General features: G+C 46.9%; 33 non-coding genes across 33 annotated transcripts; 26 read left to right on the forward strand and 7 right to left on the reverse strand.

Annotated features, from left to right (window-relative positions):
* The first annotated feature begins 114 nt into the window (after positions 1 to 114).
* On the forward strand, positions 115 to 186 carry TRNAG-UCC (transfer RNA glycine (anticodon UCC)). Its single transcript has one exon. It is a non-coding gene; the product is annotated as a tRNA-Gly (tRNA).
* A 501-nt stretch (positions 187 to 687) lies between these two features.
* On the forward strand, positions 688 to 774 carry TRNAY-GUA (transfer RNA tyrosine (anticodon GUA)). The gene is given in 2 exon segments: positions 688 to 724; positions 739 to 774. It is a non-coding gene; the product is annotated as a tRNA-Tyr (tRNA).
* A 756-nt stretch (positions 775 to 1,530) lies between these two features.
* On the forward strand, positions 1,531 to 1,602 carry TRNAG-UCC (transfer RNA glycine (anticodon UCC)). Its single transcript has one exon. It is a non-coding gene; the product is annotated as a tRNA-Gly (tRNA).
* Positions 1,603 to 1,942: 340 nt separating this feature from the next.
* Positions 1,943 to 2,015, forward strand: TRNAA-AGC (transfer RNA alanine (anticodon AGC)). Its single transcript has one exon. It is a non-coding gene; the product is annotated as a tRNA-Ala (tRNA).
* Positions 2,016 to 2,959: 944 nt separating this feature from the next.
* On the forward strand, positions 2,960 to 3,031 carry TRNAG-UCC (transfer RNA glycine (anticodon UCC)). The gene has a single exon. It is a non-coding gene; the product is annotated as a tRNA-Gly (tRNA).
* Positions 3,032 to 3,360: 329 nt separating this feature from the next.
* TRNAA-AGC (transfer RNA alanine (anticodon AGC)) lies at positions 3,361 to 3,433 on the forward strand. Its single transcript has one exon. It is a non-coding gene; the product is annotated as a tRNA-Ala (tRNA).
* A 92-nt stretch (positions 3,434 to 3,525) lies between these two features.
* On the forward strand, positions 3,526 to 3,612 carry TRNAY-GUA (transfer RNA tyrosine (anticodon GUA)). The gene is given in 2 exon segments: positions 3,526 to 3,562; positions 3,577 to 3,612. It is a non-coding gene; the product is annotated as a tRNA-Tyr (tRNA).
* Positions 3,613 to 3,843: 231 nt separating this feature from the next.
* Positions 3,844 to 3,917, reverse strand: TRNAN-GUU (transfer RNA asparagine (anticodon GUU)). Its single transcript has one exon. It is a non-coding gene; the product is annotated as a tRNA-Asn (tRNA).
* A 451-nt stretch (positions 3,918 to 4,368) lies between these two features.
* On the forward strand, positions 4,369 to 4,440 carry TRNAG-UCC (transfer RNA glycine (anticodon UCC)). The gene has a single exon. It is a non-coding gene; the product is annotated as a tRNA-Gly (tRNA).
* Positions 4,441 to 4,935: 495 nt separating this feature from the next.
* TRNAY-GUA (transfer RNA tyrosine (anticodon GUA)) lies at positions 4,936 to 5,022 on the forward strand. Its single transcript is given in 2 exon segments — positions 4,936 to 4,972; positions 4,987 to 5,022. It is a non-coding gene; the product is annotated as a tRNA-Tyr (tRNA).
* A 232-nt stretch (positions 5,023 to 5,254) lies between these two features.
* TRNAN-GUU (transfer RNA asparagine (anticodon GUU)) lies at positions 5,255 to 5,328 on the reverse strand. The gene has a single exon. It is a non-coding gene; the product is annotated as a tRNA-Asn (tRNA).
* Positions 5,329 to 5,779: 451 nt separating this feature from the next.
* TRNAG-UCC (transfer RNA glycine (anticodon UCC)) lies at positions 5,780 to 5,851 on the forward strand. Its single transcript has one exon. It is a non-coding gene; the product is annotated as a tRNA-Gly (tRNA).
* A 335-nt stretch (positions 5,852 to 6,186) lies between these two features.
* Positions 6,187 to 6,259, forward strand: TRNAA-AGC (transfer RNA alanine (anticodon AGC)). Its single transcript has one exon. It is a non-coding gene; the product is annotated as a tRNA-Ala (tRNA).
* Positions 6,260 to 6,351: 92 nt separating this feature from the next.
* TRNAY-GUA (transfer RNA tyrosine (anticodon GUA)) lies at positions 6,352 to 6,438 on the forward strand. The gene is given in 2 exon segments: positions 6,352 to 6,388; positions 6,403 to 6,438. It is a non-coding gene; the product is annotated as a tRNA-Tyr (tRNA).
* A 232-nt stretch (positions 6,439 to 6,670) lies between these two features.
* TRNAN-GUU (transfer RNA asparagine (anticodon GUU)) lies at positions 6,671 to 6,744 on the reverse strand. Its single transcript has one exon. It is a non-coding gene; the product is annotated as a tRNA-Asn (tRNA).
* Positions 6,745 to 7,195: 451 nt separating this feature from the next.
* TRNAG-UCC (transfer RNA glycine (anticodon UCC)) lies at positions 7,196 to 7,267 on the forward strand. Its single transcript has one exon. It is a non-coding gene; the product is annotated as a tRNA-Gly (tRNA).
* Positions 7,268 to 7,607: 340 nt separating this feature from the next.
* On the forward strand, positions 7,608 to 7,680 carry TRNAA-AGC (transfer RNA alanine (anticodon AGC)). Its single transcript has one exon. It is a non-coding gene; the product is annotated as a tRNA-Ala (tRNA).
* Positions 7,681 to 7,772: 92 nt separating this feature from the next.
* TRNAY-GUA (transfer RNA tyrosine (anticodon GUA)) lies at positions 7,773 to 7,859 on the forward strand. The gene is given in 2 exon segments: positions 7,773 to 7,809; positions 7,824 to 7,859. It is a non-coding gene; the product is annotated as a tRNA-Tyr (tRNA).
* Positions 7,860 to 8,090: 231 nt separating this feature from the next.
* On the reverse strand, positions 8,091 to 8,164 carry TRNAN-GUU (transfer RNA asparagine (anticodon GUU)). Its single transcript has one exon. It is a non-coding gene; the product is annotated as a tRNA-Asn (tRNA).
* Positions 8,165 to 8,615: 451 nt separating this feature from the next.
* Positions 8,616 to 8,687, forward strand: TRNAG-UCC (transfer RNA glycine (anticodon UCC)). The gene has a single exon. It is a non-coding gene; the product is annotated as a tRNA-Gly (tRNA).
* A 339-nt stretch (positions 8,688 to 9,026) lies between these two features.
* On the forward strand, positions 9,027 to 9,099 carry TRNAA-AGC (transfer RNA alanine (anticodon AGC)). Its single transcript has one exon. It is a non-coding gene; the product is annotated as a tRNA-Ala (tRNA).
* A 92-nt stretch (positions 9,100 to 9,191) lies between these two features.
* On the forward strand, positions 9,192 to 9,278 carry TRNAY-GUA (transfer RNA tyrosine (anticodon GUA)). Its single transcript is given in 2 exon segments — positions 9,192 to 9,228; positions 9,243 to 9,278. It is a non-coding gene; the product is annotated as a tRNA-Tyr (tRNA).
* Positions 9,279 to 9,509: 231 nt separating this feature from the next.
* TRNAN-GUU (transfer RNA asparagine (anticodon GUU)) lies at positions 9,510 to 9,583 on the reverse strand. The gene has a single exon. It is a non-coding gene; the product is annotated as a tRNA-Asn (tRNA).
* Positions 9,584 to 10,034: 451 nt separating this feature from the next.
* Positions 10,035 to 10,106, forward strand: TRNAG-UCC (transfer RNA glycine (anticodon UCC)). Its single transcript has one exon. It is a non-coding gene; the product is annotated as a tRNA-Gly (tRNA).
* A 346-nt stretch (positions 10,107 to 10,452) lies between these two features.
* Positions 10,453 to 10,525, forward strand: TRNAA-AGC (transfer RNA alanine (anticodon AGC)). Its single transcript has one exon. It is a non-coding gene; the product is annotated as a tRNA-Ala (tRNA).
* A 92-nt stretch (positions 10,526 to 10,617) lies between these two features.
* TRNAY-GUA (transfer RNA tyrosine (anticodon GUA)) lies at positions 10,618 to 10,704 on the forward strand. Its single transcript is given in 2 exon segments — positions 10,618 to 10,654; positions 10,669 to 10,704. It is a non-coding gene; the product is annotated as a tRNA-Tyr (tRNA).
* Positions 10,705 to 10,935: 231 nt separating this feature from the next.
* On the reverse strand, positions 10,936 to 11,009 carry TRNAN-GUU (transfer RNA asparagine (anticodon GUU)). Its single transcript has one exon. It is a non-coding gene; the product is annotated as a tRNA-Asn (tRNA).
* Positions 11,010 to 11,460: 451 nt separating this feature from the next.
* TRNAG-UCC (transfer RNA glycine (anticodon UCC)) lies at positions 11,461 to 11,532 on the forward strand. Its single transcript has one exon. It is a non-coding gene; the product is annotated as a tRNA-Gly (tRNA).
* Positions 11,533 to 11,868: 336 nt separating this feature from the next.
* TRNAA-AGC (transfer RNA alanine (anticodon AGC)) lies at positions 11,869 to 11,941 on the forward strand. Its single transcript has one exon. It is a non-coding gene; the product is annotated as a tRNA-Ala (tRNA).
* A 410-nt stretch (positions 11,942 to 12,351) lies between these two features.
* On the reverse strand, positions 12,352 to 12,425 carry TRNAN-GUU (transfer RNA asparagine (anticodon GUU)). The gene has a single exon. It is a non-coding gene; the product is annotated as a tRNA-Asn (tRNA).
* A 460-nt stretch (positions 12,426 to 12,885) lies between these two features.
* Positions 12,886 to 12,957, forward strand: TRNAG-UCC (transfer RNA glycine (anticodon UCC)). The gene has a single exon. It is a non-coding gene; the product is annotated as a tRNA-Gly (tRNA).
* Positions 12,958 to 13,458: 501 nt separating this feature from the next.
* TRNAY-GUA (transfer RNA tyrosine (anticodon GUA)) lies at positions 13,459 to 13,545 on the forward strand. The gene is given in 2 exon segments: positions 13,459 to 13,495; positions 13,510 to 13,545. It is a non-coding gene; the product is annotated as a tRNA-Tyr (tRNA).
* A 756-nt stretch (positions 13,546 to 14,301) lies between these two features.
* Positions 14,302 to 14,373, forward strand: TRNAG-UCC (transfer RNA glycine (anticodon UCC)). The gene has a single exon. It is a non-coding gene; the product is annotated as a tRNA-Gly (tRNA).
* Positions 14,374 to 14,590: the final 217 nt, after the last annotated feature.

The raw sequence follows: 14,590 nt of genomic DNA on the forward strand, positions 1-14,590 counted from the left end.
GTCTTTGTGAACGAATTTTGCTCTTCATGATAGCAGAAGTAGTCAGTCTAAGCCATGCGAATCACAGACGTCACCGACATCACCGACATCACCGACATCACAGCTGTCAAAGAAGCGTTGGTGGTATAGTGGTAAGCATAGCTGCCTTCCAAGCAGTTGACCCGGGTTCGATTCCTGGCCAACGCATTTCTTTCAAGGTTTTGTCACCTGTCTCCTATGCTTGCTCTTTCATGGTAAAAAATTTTGCAGCTAGAAGCACCCTTTCAGCTCCTTACATTACAATGCTCCTCCCATTACAATGCTCCTCCCAAAAGGGTCCCATGGCTCTAGAGCCTCATCTGCTACATAACAACTTTCTTGTCCTAAGTATTAAGCCACGCGAAGCTCTGTAAACATCCCAGTCTTAGTCTTCTAATGTCAAAAATATTTTGACACTTAAAAAAAAAAAAAAAAAAAAAAAAGTTTCAAACAGTTACAGAGATTGATCAGTGGATTGCGTGGCTAAATGCGTGGGTCAGACATGGGGAATTAGCTCAAATGGTAGAAAGCTCGCTTAGCATGCGAGAGGTAGCGGGATCGATGCCCGCATCCTCCAAAAACTTTTTGACTTTTTCAAACATCTTTTTAGCTAATGCTCATGGCACTCTTAGCCAAGCCAAAGAGTTGCACACACCCAGCTTTGCCAATCCTTCGATAGCTCAGCTGGTAGAGCGGAGGACTGTAGTAGAACAATCGGCAATCCTTAGGTCGCTGGTTCGATTCCGGCTCGAAGGACATTTTTTTGGGGGGTATGTTTTCATTTGGGATGTTTCAAGCTGCTGAAACACACACACTTCCGCTGACCCCTACTCTTAACACTAGAAACACCCTTTCCAGAGAGGTCTCCCGTCAACATTGGGACTTTAAAACAGGCACAGAGACCAAGCTTTCAGTTGAGAGCACATCTAAGGCTCGCCAAGGAACCTTCTTTAGCTGTGACGTGCAACCAAATCAAAAAGGGGACCTCGTCCCTGGGTGGGCTTGAACCACCAACCTTTCGGTTAACAGCCGGACACGCTAACCGATTGCGCCACAGAGACAACGGTGCTGCACGCTCGTGACTAGGCACAAGCGAAAACCCAAATGCTGGTCTCCAGGTGGACTTCAGCCCATAACAATCGGCTTTTAAGCTAAACTTGCTGAAACGGCAGAGACCGCCTTCCCACTAGCAGCTTGACAGGAACCAGAGGGTAGTTATGCTTCTCATCTCCTTTACAGACAGAAGCAGAGTGGCGCAGCGGAAGCGTGCTGGGCCCATAACCCAGAGGTCGATGGATCGAAACCATCCTCTGCTAAGCAATCAATTTTACTGTTTCCACCATTGTAATTGAGGCAAGTTCGTTTCTAGGCCAACGCATTGTTCCTCTTCTTTGGAGGTGTTTTAAGGTCTTTGTGAACGAATTTTGCTCTTCATGATAGCAGAAGTAGTCAGTCTAAGCCATGCGAATCACAGACGTCACCGACATCACCGACATCACAGCTGTCAAAGAAGCGTTGGTGGTATAGTGGTAAGCATAGCTGCCTTCCAAGCAGTTGACCCGGGTTCGATTCCCGGCCAACGCATTTCTTTCAAGGTTTTGTCACCTGTCTCCTATGCTTGCTCTTTCATGGTAAAAAATTTTGCAGCTAGAAGCACCCTTTCAGCTCCTTACATTACAATGCTCCTCCCATTACAATGCTCCTCCCAAAAGGGTCCCATGGCTCTAGAGCCTCATCTGCTACATAACAACTTTCTTGTCCTAAGTATTAAGCCACGCGAAGCTCTGTAAACATCCCAGTCTTAGTCTTCTAATGTCAAAAATATTTTGACACTAAAAAAAAAAAAAAAAAAAAAAAAAAAAAGTTTCAAACAGTTACAGAGATTGATCAGTGGATTGCGTGGCTAAATGCGTGGGTCAGACATGGGGGATTAGCTCAAATGGTAGAGCGCTCGCTTAGCATGCGAGAGGTAGCGGGATCGATGCCCGCATCCTCCAAAAACTTTTTGACTTTTTCAAACATCTTTTTAGCTAATGCTCATGGCACTCTTAGCCAAGCCAAAGAGTTGCACACACCCAGCTTTGCCAATCCTTCGATAGCTCAGCTGGTAGAGCGGAGGACTGTAGTAGAACAATCGGCAATCCTTAGGTCACTGGTTCGATTCCGGCTCGAAGGGCATTTTTTTGGGGGGTATGTTTTCATTTGGGATGTTTCAAGATGCTGAAAAACACACACTTCCGCTGACCCCTGCTCTTAACACTAGAAACACCCTTTCCAGAGAGGTCTCCCGTCAACATTGGGACTTTAAAACAGGCACAGAGACCAAGCTTTCAGTTGAGAGCACATCTAAGGCTCGCCAAAGAACCACCTTTACCTGTGACGTGCAACCAAATCAAAAAGGGGACCTCGTCCCTGGGTGGGCTTGAACCACCAACCTTTCGGTTAACAGCCGAACGCACTAACCGATTGCGCCACAGAGACAACGGTGCTGCATGCTCGTGACTAGGCACAAGCGAAAACCCAAATGCTGGTCTCCAGGTGGACTTCAGCCCATAACAATCGGCTTTTAAGCTAAACTTGCTGAAACGGCAGAGACCGCCTTCCCGCTAGCAGCTTGACAGGAACCAGAGGGTAGTTATGCTTCTCATCTCCTTTACAGACAGAAGCAGAGTGGCGCAGCGGAAGCGTGCTGGGCCCATAACCCAGAGGTCGATGGATCGAAACCATCCTCTGCTAAGCAATCAATTTTACTGTTTCCACCATTGTAATTGAGGCAAGTTCGTTTCTAGGCCAACGCATTGTTCCTCTTCTTTGGAGGTGTTTTAAGGTCTTTGTGAACGAATTTTGCTCTTCATGATAGCAGAAGTAGTCAGTCTAAGCCATGCGAATCACAGACGTCACCGACATCACCGACATCACCGACATCACAGCTGTCAAAGAAGCGTTGGTGGTATAGTGGTAAGCATAGCTGCCTTCCAAGCAGTTGACCCGGGTTCGATTCCCGGCCAACGCATTTCTTTCAAGGTTTTGTCACCTGTCTCCTATGCTTGCTCTTTCATGGTAAAAAATTTTGCAGCTAGAAGCACCCTTTCAGCTCCTTACATTACAATGCTCCTCCCATTACAATGCTCCTCCCAAAAGGGTCCCATGGCTCTAGAGCCTCATCTGCTACATAACAACTTTCTTGTCCTAAGTATTAAGCCACGCGAAGCTCTGTAAACATCCCAGTCTTAGTCTTCTAATGTCAAAAATATTTTGACACTTAAAAAAAAAAAAAAAAAGTTTCAAACAGTTACAGAGATTGATCAGTGGATTGCGTGGCTAAATGCGTGGGGCAGACATGGGGGATTAGCTCAAATGGTAGAGCGCTCGCTTAGCATGCGAGAGGTAGCGGGATCGATGCCCGCATCCTCCAAAAACTTTTTGACTTTTTCAAACATCTTTTTAGCTAATGCTCATGGCACTCTTAGCCAAGCCAAAGAGTTGCACACACCCAGCTTTGCCAATCCTTCGATAGCTCAGCTGGTAGAGCGGAGGACTGTAGTAGAACAATCGGCAATCCTTAGGTCACTGGTTCGATTCCGGCTCGAAGGACATTTTTTGGGGGGGTATGTTTTCATTTGGGATGTTTCAAGATGCTGAAAAACACACACTTCCGCTGACCCCTGCTCTTAACACTAGAAACACCCTTTCCAGAGAGGTCTCCCGTCAACATTGGGACTTTAAAACAGGCACAGAGACCAAGCTTTCAGTTGAGAGCACATCTAAGGCTCGCCAAAGAACCACCTTTAGCTGTGACGTGCAACCAAATCAAAAAGGGGACCTCGTCCCTGGGTGGGCTTGAACCACCAACCTTTCGGTTAACAGCCGAACGCGCTAACCGATTGCGCCACAGAGACAACGGTGCTGCATGCTCGTGACTAGGCACAAGCGAAAACCCAAATGCTGGTCTCCAGGTGGACTTCAGCCCATAACAATCGGCTTTTAAGCTAAACTTGCTGAAACGGCAGAGACCGCCTTCCCGCTAGCAGCTTGACAGGAACCAGAGGGTAGTTATGCTTCTCATCTCCTTTACAGACAGAAGCAGAGTGGCGCAGCGGAAGCGTGCTGGGCCCATAACCCAGAGGTCGATGGATCGAAACCATCCTCTGCTAAGCAATCAATTTTACTGTTTCCACCATTGTAATTGAGGCAGGTTCGTTTCTAGGCCAACGCATTGTTCCTCTTCTTTGGAGGTGTTTTAAGGTCTTTGTGAACGAATTTTGCTCTTCATGATAGCAGAAGTAGTCAGTCTAAGCCATGCGAATCACAGACGTCACCGACATCACCGACATCACAGCTGTCAAAGAAGCGTTGGTGGTATAGTGGTAAGCATAGCTGCCTTCCAAGCAGTTGACCCGGGTTCGATTCCCGGCCAACGCATTTCTTTCAAGGTTTTGTCACCTGTCTCCTATGCTTGCTCTTTCATGGTAAAAAATTTTGCAGCTAGAAGCACCCTTTCAGCTCCTTACATTACAATGCTCCTCCCATTACAATGCTCCTCCCAAAAGGGTCCCATGGCTCTAGAGCCTCATCTGCTACATAACAACTTTCTTGTCCTAAGTATTAAGCCACGCGAAGCTCTGTAAACATCCCAGTCTTAGTCTTCTAATGTCAAAAATATTTTGACACTTAAAAAAAAAAAAAAAAAAGTTTCAAACAGTTACAGAGATTGATCAGTGGATTGCGTGGCTAAATGCGTGGGTCAGACATGGGGGATTAGTTCAAATGGTAGAGCGCTCGCTTAGCATGCGAGAGGTAGCGGGATCGATGCCCGCATCCTCCAAAAACTTTTTGACTTTTTCAAACATCTTTTTAGCTAATGCTCATGGCACTCTTAGCCAAGCCAAAGAGTTGCACACACCCAGCTTTGCCAATCCTTCGATAGCTCAGCTGGTAGAGCGGAGGACTGTAGTAGAACAATCGGCAATCCTTAGGTCACTGGTTCGATTCCGGCTCGAAGGACATTTTTTTGGGGGGGTATGTTTTCATTTGGGATGTTTCAAGATGCTGAAAAACACACACTTCCGCTGACCCCTGCTCTTAACACTAGAAACACCCTTTCCAGAGAGGTCTCCCGTCAACATTGGGACTTTAAAACAGGCACAGAGACCAAGCTTTCAGTTGAGAGCACATCTAAGGCTCGCCAAAGAACCACCTTTAGCTGTGACGTGCAACCAAATCAAAAAGGGGACCTCGTCCCTGGGTGGGCTTGAACCACCAACCTTTCGGTTAACAGCCGAACGCGCTAACCGATTGCGCCACAGAGACAACGGTGCTGCATGCTCGTGACTAGGCACAAGCGAAAACCCAAATGCTGGTCTCCAGGTGGACTTCAGCCCATAACAATCGGCTTTTAAGCTAAACTTGCTGAAACGGCAGAGACCGCCTTCCCACTAGCAGCTTGACAGGAACCAGAGGGTAGTTATGCTTCTCATCTCCTTTACAGACAGAAGCAGAGTGGCGCAGCGGAAGCGTGCTGGGCCCATAACCCAGAGGTCGATGGATCGAAACCATCCTCTGCTAAGCAATCAATTTTACTGTTTCCACCATTGTAATTGAGGCAAGTTCGTTTCTAGGCCAACGCATTGTTCCTCTTCTTTGGAGGTGTTTTAAGGTCTTTGTGAACGAATTTTGCTCTTCATGATAGCAGAAGTAGTCAGTCTAAGCCATGCGAATCACAGACGTCACCGACATCACCGACATCACAGCTGTCAAAGAAGCGTTGGTGGTATAGTGGTAAGCATAGCTGCCTTCCAAGCAGTTGACCCGGGTTCGATTCCCGGCCAACGCATTTCTTTCAAGGTTTTGTCACCTGTCTCCTATGCTTGCTCTTTCATGGTAAAAAATTTTGCAGCTAGAAGCACCCTTTCAGCTCCTTACATTACAATGCTCCTCCCATTACAATGCTCCTCCCAAAAGGGTCCCATGGCTCTAGAGCCTCATCTGCTACATAACAACTTTCTTGTCCTAAGTATTAAGCCACGCGAAGCTCTGTAAACATCCCAGTCTTAGTCTTCTAATGTCAAAAATATTTTGACACTTAAAAAAAAAAAAAAAAAAAAAAAGTTTCAAACAGTTACAGAGATTGATCAGTGGATTGCGTGGCTAAATGCGTGGGTCAGACATGGGGGATTAGCTCAAATGGTAGAGCGCTCGCTTAGCATGCGAGAGGTAGCGGGATCGATGCCCGCATCCTCCAAAAACTTTTTGACTTTTTCAAACATCTTTTTAGCTAATGCTCATGGCACTCTTAGCCAAGCCAAAGAGTTGCACACACCCAGCTTTGCCAATCCTTCGATAGCTCAGCTGGTAGAGCGGAGGACTGTAGTAGAACAATCGGCAATCCTTAGGTCACTGGTTCGATTCCGGCTCGAAGGACATTTTTTTGGGGGGGTATGTTTTCATTTGGGATGTTTCAAGATGCTGAAAAACACACACTTCCGCTGACCCCTGCTCTTAACACTAGAAACACCCTTTCCAGAGAGGTCTCCCGTCAACATTGGGACTTTAAAACAGGCACAGAGACCAAGCTTTCAGTTGAGAGCACATCTAAGGCTCGCCAAAGAACCACCTTTAGCTGTGACGTGCAACCAAATCAAAAAGGGGACCTCGTCCCTGGGTGGGCTTGAACCACCAACCTTTCGGTTAACAGCCGAACGCGCTAACCGATTGCGCCACAGAGACAACGGTGCTGCATGCTTGTGACTAGGCACAAGCGAAAACCCAAATGCTGGTCTCCAGGTGGACTTCAGCCCATAACAATCGGCTTTTAAGCTAAACTTGCTGAAACGGCAGAGACCGCCTTCCCACTAGCAGCTTGACAGGAACCAGAGGGTAGTTATGCTTCTCATCTCCTTTACAGACAGAAGCAGAGTGGCGCAGCGGAAGCGTGCTGGGCCCATAACCCAGAGGTCGATGGCTCGAAACCATCCTCTGCTAAGCAATCAATTTTACTGTTTCCACCATTGTAATTGAGGCAAGTTCGTTTCTAGGCCAACGCATTGTTCCTCTTCTTTGGAGGTGTTTTAAGGTCTTTGTGAACGAATTTTGCTCTTCATGATAGCAGAAGTAGTCAGTCTAAGCCATGCGAATCACAGACGTCACCGACATCACCGACATCACAGCTGTCAAAGAAGCGTTGGTGGTATAGTGGTAAGCATAGCTGCCTTCCAAGCAGTTGACCCGGGTTCGATTCCCGGCCAACGCATTTCTTTCAAGGTTTTGTCACCTGTCTCCTATGCTTGCTCTTTCATGGTAAAAAATTTTGCAGCTAGAAGCACCCTTTCAGCTCCTTACATTACAATGCTCCTCCCATTACAATGCTCCTCCCAAAAGGGTCCCATGGCTCTAGAGCCTCATCTGCTACATAACAACTTTCTTGTCCTAAGTATTAAGCCACGCGAAGCTCTGTAAACATCCCAGTCTTAGTCTTCTAATGTCAAAAATATTTTGACACTTAAAAAAAAAAAAAAAAAAAAAAAAAAAAGTTTCAAACAGTTACAGAGATTGATCAGTGGATTGCGTGGCTAAATGCGTGGGGCAGACATGGGGGATTAGCTCAAATGGTAGAGCGCTCGCTTAGCATGCGAGAGGTAGCGGGATCGATGCCCGCATCCTCCAAAAACTTTTTGACTTTTTCAAACATCTTTTTAGCTAATGCTCATGGCACTCTTAGCCAAGCCAAAGAGTTGCACACACCCAGCTTTGCCAATCCTTCGATAGCTCAGCTGGTAGAGCGGAGGACTGTAGTAGAACAATCGGCAATCCTTAGGTCACTGGTTCGATTCCGGCTCGAAGGACATTTTTTTGGGGGGTATGTTTTCATTTGGGATGTTTCAAGATGCTGAAAAACACACACTTCCGCTGACCCCTGCTCTTAACACTAGAAACACCCTTTCCAGAGAGGTCTCCCGTCAACATTGGGACTTTAAAACAGGCACAGAGACCAAGCTTTCAGTTGAGAGCACATCTAAGGCTCACCAAAGAACCACCTTTAGCTGTGACGTGCAACCAAATCAAAAAGGGGACCTCGTCCCTGGGTGGGCTTGAACCACCAACCTTTCGGTTAACAGCCGAACGCGCTAACCGATTGCGCCACAGAGACAACGGTGCTGCATGCTCGTGACTAGGCACAAGCGAAAACCCAAATGCTGGTCTCCAGGTGGACTTCAGCCCATAACAATCGGCTTTTAAGCTAAACTTGCTGAAACGGCAGAGACCGCCTTCCCGCTAGCAGCTTGACAGGAACCAGAGGGTAGTTATGCTTCTCATCTCCTTTACAGACAGAAGCAGAGTGGCGCAGCGGAAGCGTGCTGGGCCCATAACCCAGAGGTTGATGGATCGAAACCATCCTCTGCTAAGCAATCAATTTTACTGTTTCCACCATTGTAATTGAGGCAAGTTCGTTTCTAGGCCAACGCATTGTTCCTCTTCTTTGGAGGTGTTTTAAGGTCTTTGTGAACGAATTTTGCTCTTCATGATAGCAGAAGTAGTCAGTCTAAGCCATGCGAATCACAGACGTCACCGACATCACCGACATCACAGCTGTCAAAGAAGCGTTGGTGGTATAGTGGTAAGCATAGCTGCCTTCCAAGCAGTTGACCCGGGTTCGATTCCCGGCCAACGCATTTCTTTCAAGGTTTTGTCACCTGTCTCCTATGCTTGCTCTTTCATGGTAAAAAATTTTGCAGCTAGAAGCACCCTTTCAGCTCCTTACATTACAATGCTCCTCCCATTACAATGCTCCTCCCAAAAGGGTCCCATGGCTCTAGAGCCTCATCTGCTACATAACAACTTTCTTGTCCTAAGTATTAAGCCACGCGAAGCTCTGTAAACATCCCAGTCTTAGTCTTCTAATGTCAAAAATATTTTGACACTTAAAAAAAAAAAAAAAAAAAAAAAAAAAGTTTCAAACAGTTACAGAGATTGATCAGTGGATTGCGTGGCTAAATGCGTGGGGCAGACATGGGGGATTAGCTCAAATGGTAGAGCGCTCGCTTAGCATGCGAGAGGTAGCGGGATCGATGCCCGCATCCTCCAAAAACTTTTTGACTTTTTCAAACATCTTTTTAGCTAATGCTCATGGCACTCTTAGCCAAGCCAAAGAGTTGCACACACCCAGCTTTGCCAATCCTTCGATAGCTCAGCTGGTAGAGCGGAGGACTGTAGTAGAACAATCGGCAATCCTTAGGTCACTGGTTCGATTCCGGCTCGAAGGACATTTTTTTGGGGGGTATGTTTTCATTTGGGATGTTTCAAGATGCTGAAAAACACACACTTCCGCTGACCCCTGCTCTTAACACTAGAAACACCCTTTCCAGAGAGGTCTCCCGTCAACATTGGGACTTTAAAACAGGCACAGAGACCAAGCTTTCAGTTGAGAGCACATCTAAGGCTCGCCAAAGAACCACCTTTAGCTGTGACGTGCAACCAAATCAAAAAGGGGACCTCGTCCCTGGGTGGGCTTGAACCACCAACCTTTCGGTTAACAGCCGAACGCGCTAACCGATTGCGCCACAGAGACAACGGTGCTGCATGCTCGTGACTAGGCACAAGCGAAAACCCAAATGCTGGTCTCCAGGTGGACTTCAGCCCATAACAATCGGCTTTTAAGCTAAACTTGCTGAAACGGCAGAGACCGCCTTCCCACTAGCAGCTTGACAGGAACCAGAGGGTAGTTATGCTTCTCATCTCCTTTACAGACAGAAACAGAGTGGCGCAGCGGAAGCGTGCTGGGCCCATAACCCAGAGGTCGATGGATCGAAACCATCCTCTGCTAAGCAATCAATTTTACTGTTTCCACCATTGTAATTGAGGCAAGTTCGTTTCTAGGCCAACGCATTGTTCCTCTTCTTTGGAGGTGTTTTAAGGTCTTTGTGAACGAATTTTGCTCTTCATAATAGCAGAAGTAGTCAGTCTAAGCCATGCGAATCACAGACGTCACCGACATCACCGACATCACAGCTGTCAAAGAAGCGTTGGTGGTATAGTGGTAAGCATAGCTGCCTTCCAAGCAGTTGACCCGGGTTCGATTCCCGGCCAACGCATTTCTTTCAAGTTTTTGTCACCTGTCTCCTATGCTTGCTCTTTCATGGTAAAAAATTTTGCAGCTAGAAGCACCCTTTCAGCTCCTTACATTACAATGCTCCTCCCATTACAATGCTCCTCCCAAAAGGGTCCCATGGCTCTAGAGCCTCATCTGCTACATAACAACTTTCTTGTCCTAAGTATTAAGCCACGCGAAGCTCTGTAAACATCCCAGTCTTAGTCTTCTAATGTCAAAAATATTTTGACACTTAAAAAAAAAAAAAAAAAAAAAAGTTTCAAACAGTTACAGAGATTGATCAGTGGATTGCGTGGCTAAATGCGTGGCTAAATGCGTGGGTCAGACATGGGGGATTAGCTCAAATGGTAGAGCGCTCGCTTAGCATGCGAGAGGTAGCGGGATCGATGCCCGCATCCTCCAAAAACTTTTTGACTTTTTCAAACATCTTTTTAGCTAATGCTCATGGCACTCTTAGCCAAGCCAAAGAGTTGCACACACCCAGCTTTGCCAATCCTTCGATAGCTCAGCTGGTAGAGCGGAGGACTGTAGTAGAACAATCGGCAATCCTTAGGTCACTGGTTCGATTCCGGCTCGAAGGACATTTTTTGGGGGGGTATGTTTTCATTTGGGATGTTTCAAGATGCTGAAAAACACACACTTCCGCTGACCCCTGCTCTTAACACTAGAAACACCCTTTCCAGAGAGGTCTCCCGTCAACATTGGGACTTTAAAACAGGCACAGAGACCAAGCTTTCAGTTGAGAGCACATCTAAGGCTCGCCAAAGAACCACCTTTAGCTGTGACGTGCAACCAAATCAAAAAGGGGACCTCGTCCCTGGGTGGGCTTGAACCACCAACCTTTCGGTTAACAGCCGAACGCGCTAACCGATTGCGCCACAGAGACAACGGTGCTGCATGCTCGTGACTAGGCACAAGCGAAAACCCAAATGCTGGTCTCCAGGTGGACTTCAGCCCATAACAATCGGCTTTTAAGCTAAACTTGCTGAAACGGCAGAGACCGCCTTCCCGCTAGCAGCTTGACAGGAACCAGAGGGTAGTTATGCTTCTCATCTCCTTTACAGACAGAAGCAGAGTGGCGCAGCGGAAGCGTGCTGGGCCCATAACCCAGAGGTTGATGGATCGAAACCATCCTCTGCTAAGCAATCAATTTTACTGTTTCCACCATTGTAATTGAGGCAAGTTCGTTTCTAGGCCAACGCATTGTTCCTCTTCTTTGGAGGTGTTTTAAGGTCTTTGTGAACGAATTTTGCTCTTCATGATAGCAGAAGTAGTCAGTCTAAGCCATGCGAATCACAGACGTCACCGACATCACCGACATCACAGCTGTCAAAGAAGCGTTGGTGGTATAGTGGTAAGCATAGCTGCCTTCCAAGCAGTTGACCCGGGTTCGATTCCCGGCCAACGCATTTCTTTCAAGGTTTTGTCACCTGTCTCCTATGCTTGCTCTTTCATGGTAAAAAATTTTGCAGCTAGAAGCACCCTTTCAGCTCCTTACATTACAATGCTCCTCCCATTACAATGCTCCTCCCAAAAGGGTCCCATGGCTCTAGAGCCTCATCTGCTACATAACAACTTTCTTGTCCTAAGTATTAAGCCACGCGAAGCTCTGTAAACATCCCAGTCTTAGTCTTCTAATGTCAAAAATATTTTGACACTTAAAAAAAAAAAAAAAAAAAAAAAAGTTTCAAACAGTTACAGAGATTGATCAGTGGATTGCGTGGCTAAATGCGTGGGTCAGACATGGGGGATTAGCTCAAATGGTAGAGCGCTCGCTTAGCATGCGAGAGGTAGCGGGATCGATGCCCGCATCCTCCAAAAACTTTTTGACTTTTTCAAACATCTTTTTAGCTAATGCTCATGGCACTCTTAGCCAAGCCAAAGAGTTGCACACACCCGGCTTTGCCAATCCTTCGATAGCTCAGCTGGTAGAGCGGAGGACTGTAGTAGAACAATCGGCAATCCTTAGGTCGCTGGTTCTATTCCGGCTCGAAGGACATTTTTTTGGGGGGTATGTTTTCATTTGGGATGTTTCAAGATGCTGAAAAACACACACTTCCGCTGACCCCTGCTCTTAACACTAGAAACACCCTTTCCAGAGAGGTCTCCCGTCAACATTGGGACTTTAAAACAGGCACAGAGACCAAGCTTTCAGTTGAGAGCACATCTAAGGCTCGCCAAAGAACCACCTTTAGCTGTGACGTGCAACCAAATCAAAAAGGGGACCTCGTCCCTGGGTGGGCTTGAACCACCAACCTTTCGGTTAACAGCCGAACGCGCTAACCGATTGCGCCACAGAGACAACGGTGCTGCATGCTCGTGACTAGGCACAAGCGAAAACCCAAATGCTGGTCTCCAGGTGGACTTCAGCCCATAACAATCGGCTTTTAAGCTAAACTTGCTGAAACGGCAGAGACCGCCTTCCCGCTAGCAGCTTGACAGGAACCAGAGGGTAGTTATGCTTCTCATCTCCTTTACAGACAGAAGCAGAGTGGCGCAGCGGAAGCGTGCTGGGCCCATAACCCAGCGGTCGATGGATCGAAACCATCCTCTGCTAAGCAATCAATTTTACTGTTTCCACCATTGTAATTGAGGCAAGTTCGTTTCTAGGCCAACGCATTGTTCCTCTTCTTTGGAGGTGTTTTAAGGTCTTTGTGAACGAATTTTGCTCTTCATGATAGCAGAAGTAGTCAGTCTAAGCCATGCGAATCACAGACGTCACCGACATCACCGACATCACCGACATCACAGCTGTCAAAGAAGCGTTGGTGGTATAGTGGTAAGCATAGCTGCCTTCCAAGCAGTTGACCCGGGTTCGATTCCTGGCCAACGCATTTCTTTCAAGGTTTTGTCACCTGTCTCCTATGCTTGCTCTTTCATGGTAAAAAATTTTGCAGCTAGAAGCACCCTTTCAGCTCCTTACATTACAATGCTCCTCCCATTACAATGCTCCTCCCAAAAGGGTCCCATGGCTCTAGAGCCTCATCTGCTACATAACAACTTTCTTGTCCTAAGTATTAAGCCACGCGAAGCTCTGTAAACATCCCAGTCTTAGTCTTCTAATGTCAAAAATATTTTGACACTTAAAAAAAAAAAAAAAAAAAAAAAAGTTTCAAACAGTTACAGAGATTGATCAGTGGATTGCGTGGCTAAATGCGTGGGTCAGACATGGGGAATTAGCTCAAATGGTAGAAAGCTCGCTTAGCATGCGAGAGGTAGCGGGATCGATGCCCGCATCCTCCAAAAACTTTTTGACTTTTTCAAACATCTTTTTAGCTAATGCTCATGGCACTCTTAGCCAAGCCAAAGAGTTGCACACACCCAGCTTTGCCAATCCTTCGATAGCTCAGCTGGTAGAGCGGAGGACTGTAGTAGAACAATCGGCAATCCTTAGGTCGCTGGTTCGATTCCGGCTCGAAGGACATTTTTTTGGGGGGTATGTTTTCATTTGGGATGTTTCAAGCTGCTGAAACACACACACTTCCGCTGACCCCTACTCTTAACACTAGAAACACCCTTTCCAGAGAGGTCTCCCGTCAACATTGGGACTTTAAAACAGGCACAGAGACCAAGCTTTCAGTTGAGAGCACATCTAAGGCTCGCCAAGGAACCTTCTTTAGCTGTGACGTGCAACCAAATCAAAAAGGGGACCTCGTCCCTGGGTGGGCTTGAACCACCAACCTTTCGGTTAACAGCCGGACACGCTAACCGATTGCGCCACAGAGACAACGGTGCTGCACGCTCGTGACTAGGCACAAGCGAAAACCCAAATGCTGGTCTCCAGGTGGACTTCAGCCCATAACAATCGGCTTTTAAGCTAAACTTGCTGAAACGGCAGAGACCGCCTTCCCACTAGCAGCTTGACAGGAACCAGAGGGTAGTTATGCTTCTCATCTCCTTTACAGACAGAAGCAGAGTGGCGCAGCGGAAGCGTGCTGGGCCCATAACCCAGAGGTCGATGGATCGAAACCATCCTCTGCTAAGCAATCAATTTTACTGTTTCCACCATTGTAATTGAGGCAAGTTCGTTTCTAGGCCAACGCATTGTTCCTCTTCTTTGGAGGTGTTTTAAGGTCTTTGTGAACGAATTTTGCTCTTCATGATAGCAGAAGTAGTCAGTCTAAGCCATGCGAATCACAGACGTCACCGACATCACCGACATCACAGCTGTCAAAGAAGCGTTGGTGGTATAGTGGTAAGCATAGCTGCCTTCCAAGCAGTTGACCCGGGTTCGATTCCCGGCCAACGCATTTCTTTCAAGGTTTTGTCACCTGTCTCCTATGCTTGCTCTTTCATGGTAAAAAATTTTGCAGCTAGAAGCACCCTTTCAGCTCCTTACATTACAATGCTCCTCCCATTACAATGCTCCTCCCAAAAGGGTCCCATGGCTCTAGAGCCTCATCTGCTACATAACAACTTTCTTGTCCTAAGTATTAAGCCACGCGAAGCTCTGTAAACATCCCAGTC

This window comes from Hyla sarda, chromosome 3 (assembly GCF_029499605.1).
Source record: "Hyla sarda isolate aHylSar1 chromosome 3, aHylSar1.hap1, whole genome shotgun sequence".
In the NCBI taxonomy this organism is placed as follows: Eukaryota; Metazoa; Chordata; class Amphibia; order Anura; family Hylidae; genus Hyla; species Hyla sarda.